Source organism: Triticum aestivum, chromosome 3D, assembly GCF_018294505.1.
Source record: "Triticum aestivum cultivar Chinese Spring chromosome 3D, IWGSC CS RefSeq v2.1, whole genome shotgun sequence".
Classification (NCBI taxonomy): Eukaryota; Viridiplantae; Streptophyta; class Magnoliopsida; order Poales; family Poaceae; genus Triticum; species Triticum aestivum.
The window spans coordinates 200,978,734-200,983,710 of NC_057802.1; positions in this window are offsets into that span (position 1 = coordinate 200,978,734).

Below are 4,977 nucleotides of genomic sequence, written 5' to 3' on the forward strand. Positions count from 1 at the left end.
TTAGAGGACCGACTTGACCTGGTATACCGTCAAAGAGCCCATGCTGACTGGCTATCAAAAGGAGACCGAAACACAAGGTATTTCCAGGCTTTTGCATCGGAGAAGAAGAAAAAGAACACGATCCATAAGTTGAAGAGGGAGGATGGAGTGGAGGTGTCGGGGGAGGAGGGTTTGAAGGCCCTCGTAACTAACTATTTCTCTAGCTTGTTTACCCCCATGGCAGGTTCGGAGGCGGCGGAAATTTTGAACCACATCGCTCCCAAAGTTACTCACCAGATGAATGACTTCCTCCTCGCTGAATTCACATCAGCTGAAGTAAAGGAAGCTTTGGATAGCATTGGTGATCTTAAAGCCCCGGGGATGGATGGCCTCCCGGCCATTTTCTACAAACATTATTGGCATTTGATTGGGGAGGATGTTGTACGCGAGGTTTTGCACGTGTTACAAGGCGACAGTATACCTGAGGGATGGAACGACACACTGGTGGTGTTGATCCCAAAGGTTAAAAACCCAGAGAGTTTGAAGGATTTACGCCCGATTAGCCTCTGTAACGTCGTGTACAAGCTGGTTTCCAAGGTGCTCGCCAACCGGCTGAAGAGTATCTTGTGCGAAATTATATCTCCCAACCAAAGTGCCTTTGTACCGGGCAGGCTCATTTCGGACAACACAATCTTGGCATATGAAATGACCCACTTTTTGAAGCGTAACAGAACGGGTGCCACGCATTTTGCAGCTTTGAAACTTGACATGAGTAAGGCGTATGACCGGGTGGAGTGGGCTTTCATGGAGAAAATCATGATCCAGCTGGGTTTTGCACCGGAGTTTGTGGCCCTGATGTGCAAGTGCATGAGCACGGTTCGGTATCGTTTCAAAATCAATGAGGGTTGTACAGATACGGTGATTCCAGACCGCGGTTTGAGGCAGGGAGACCCCGCCTCCCCGTACCTGTTCCTAATATGCGCAGAAGGGATATCTTCATTGATCAATCGTGCGGAGGAGATGGGGCGCATTCAGGGTATAAGGATCGCACCTACTGCCCCGTCGTTAACTCACCTCCTTTTTGCGGACGATTCGCTGCTGCTCCTAGAGGCCACGGAGGAAAGTATGACCACTGTCAACGAGATTTTGGAGGTATATGAAAGGGGTTCAGGCCAAACGATCAATAGGGACAAATCTGCGATACATTTCAGCAAGAACACCCCGGGCCAAAAGAAACAAGCTTTGCTCCACGTATTGGGCCTTAGAGGAGAAGGATCCAAAGGGAAATACCTGGGCCTCCCTAGCTATGTGGGCAGATCACACCAGATATGTTTTGAATACATCCGGGACAAAATTTGGGAGCTGCTCCAAGGGTACAAGATAAGGTTGCTGTCTAAGAAGGGAAAGGAGATTTTGATCAAAACGGTGGCCCAAGCAATTCCCACCTATGCCATGGCTTGTTTTGACCTGACGAAGGGCCTCTGCGATGACATCTGCACTATGATATGCCGCTTCTGGTGGGCAAACCAAGATGATGAACATAAGCACCACCGGGTGGGTTGGGAGAGAATGACTTTGCCAAAAGAGCAAGGTGGTCTTGGATTTTGGGATCTTCACGCTTTCAACATCGCCATGCTAGCACGTCAAGTCTGGCGCCTTCTGCAAGCGCATGACTCCCTCTGCGCCCGTGTCTTGCGCGCCAAGTACTACCCTAGTGGAGATCTCCTATCGGCTGTGCCAACACCGGGAATCAGCTATGTCTGGCGTAGTATCTTGCAAGGAGTCCAAGTGGTCAAGGAGGGAATGGTGTGGAGAGTGGGCGACGGGCAGCAGATACACATATGGCATGATCCGTGGCTGCCGTCGGGGCCAGTACGTTTCCCGCGCTCCCTTCGGGGGGCAACTCTGTTGACAAAAGTCTCTGAACTCATTGACCCGGATAGGGATGGCGCCCGCAGGGTTTGGGTATGGATGAAGCCAGCCCATACCCTTACCCGTCATCTCAAACCTTACCCATCACCCATACCCATACCCATTGACGGGTACAACTTTTTCCCATACCCATCACCCATCAGGGTAGATGGGTACCCGCGGGTAAAATTATCTAGATTTGCAATACATCAATTTGAGCATTACATAGTCATAAACAACAATTTTAACAATAATTTATAAACAACAACACATCATGACATCAACGCATACTTGTTTATGGGCTAGCTATTGTGGTGCGGGGGCCTACATGAATGCATGATGAGGTCTTGTTAGGTTTGTCGAATTTATGTATATATAATATGTTTACTATGTGAATAAATAATATATAAGGTCTATTTGTCAGAATATATGCGGGTAAATGGGTACATGGGTATGGGTTATACTAAACCATACCCATACCCACTATACCCGATGGGTATGAAATTTTCCTATTTATGTTCCCATGGGTATTTTTTGACCCATACCCTTGCCCTAATAGGGTTTTTACCCGCAGGGTACGCGGGTAATGGGTATCCATTGCCATCCCTAGACCCGGATTCTCACACCTGGGATGAGCAGCTTGTGCAACAAACTTTCAGCGCGATGGATGCAGAAATAATCCTAAAGATCCCAATTTTTGAGCACCATGAGGATTTTGTGGCTTGGCAATTTGACAACAAGGGGCTGTTCTCGGTAAGATCGGCATACAGGGTTTATACTGACATGCTCCAGAGACAACGACCGCGCCCGCGTGGGGAAAGCTCGTCCGGGGGAGAGGAGGACAGAAGAATGTGGCAACAGCTGTGGAAGGTGCGATGTCCCGGGAAGATACATCACTTTATGTGGAGACTGGCCCATAATAGCCATCCTCTTCTGAGGAATGTGGAGCGAATTAGCGTGCAACTGGAGACGGGCCGCGTGATATGCCACCGGCTACAGGAGGACGGAGGCCACCTGTTCCTTCGTTGCAAGGAAGTGAATAAGATGTGGAAGGCATGCGGTTTAGAGCAGACACGGCAGAAGCTACTCCCATGCCAGTCACCACGCCAACTCCTTAACCTCATTGTTTCCTTGCCGGAGGATGAGAAACTACATACTATCTGCCTTCTGTGGATGTGGTGGACGGAGCGAAACAAGGCAAACCACAACGTCCAGAGAGCTACGATCCAGGAGTTCGGCTTCATGATGGCAAAGCACATTACGGAATGGCGCCTATATTTTGGGGAGCAGGGTAATAGCAAAGCAAAACCAAAGCCCAGCTGGACCCGCCCGGCCACCGACGTCGTCAAGATCAATTTGGATGGATCTTTTGATCCGGGGGCTGGGCTCGCGGGTTGGGGTTGCATCGCTCGGGATCACACTGGAGAGGTGATCTTTGCCGCGGCAGGCAGCCTCTCACACATGGGCGAGGCCCTACATGCGGAGGCGTGTGCCCTGATGCATGCAATTAAGCTGGCTGAAGTGAATGGTATGGGACGTGTCGTTTTCGAGACGGACTGCATCGGGATCCAGCAAGCTGCAACGACGACTTCTCTTGACCGGTCCACCCTGGGCGCCCTGTTCCGTGAGATCAAATACCTCCTCCAGCTTGGTTTTATTGAGTGGACTGTTTCCTTCTGTCCTCGCGTGTGTAATGTTCCTGCCCATGAACTTGCGGCTATTGGTAAGCGGAATGTCAATGCCGGCTACCAAGTGTGGTCGGTAAACCTCCCTAGAGTTGTATCCGATGCGGTGACCGCCGATTTGGCTGGTCCACGGTGATTTTTGGAATGCAAGGTGTTCCAATTCAAAAAAAAAATGAAAGACTGAGTCGGCATATCATCTTGAAATTTACGAAGTCACCGTAGGCACCTTGTCGTCGACGGGACTCCTCCCACTAAATGCGCATCGCTGGAAATCCTGAAATAAATCCAGGAATAAATACGAGCATTAGGACTTGAACCCTGGTGGGCTGAGGATACCACAGTCCCTCTAACTATCCAACCACAGGTTGATTCGCTTGCATTTCAAGCCTTGTTACTTGTTAGAGTGGCGCTTCTCTTCAGGAATGTTTACCTTTGTGAAACGAGCAGCAGCGATCGCCCGCGAATGGACACCAGCAGTTGTCCCAACAATAAAATTGACTGATTACCAATGTCGATGATAGGTAAATATTTGTTTTTTCTTTGCGAAATAATTCTTGTATTACTCAACACTCAAGCGTTACAATCACGACGGACAATGACAAGGACTTCCTCCGGTCCAGACTCCAGACCTAAGCCATACTACAGTTCATACTTGAGACCTATCAAAGTTGGCCATACAATGACTAGCTAAAATTTTGACTACGTATATGAGTAATGCAAGAACATACAAGAACTACGTTCCTTCAAATTATCATTGATCTCCTTAACCAAAAAGGCATATTTAGGCCTATTAATTTCTCCACTCTGCACTGCTTCAAGACAATCAGATTCAACATCTATTGAAAGATTGCTCCATTCCGAGGTCAGCATAGGACCTTCCTTTATGGCAACACATCATCGCAGGAGAGCAAGTGTCGACATGAGCTGAAGATGATGCCCCCATCATAATCTTTGCGTGCTCCGACTATTCCATTAGGAACCAACCCATCGGTGTTAAGCTTGACAAGGGGGAAGGGGAATGGGATAACATGAATCACTACCTCGTTATAGCATGTAGCAGCCATGAGCAGGAAGCATGTTGTGGCAGAGAACTTTCCTTTAGGCGAGTTTGTTTCTGCATCAAGTGCAATGTACTGTAAAGAGGCGAGGTAGCTCGCAAGAAATTTGCAAGATACATCAACAAGTGGTGCTGGCTTTGCATGAACGAGCTCGTTGTGGACGTACTTCCTATATTTAAGAACATTATAACTGGGCACCCTAGGAGCTTCCTCACACTATCAGCCTTTAGAGCCGTCCGATATCAAGATACGGCCGTCTCTAGACGTTGGATGCACACTAGATTTTTTCTTGCTCCCGTTCCCGCAGTTTCATGAGGGCAGCTACTCCCATAACAATTTTGGAC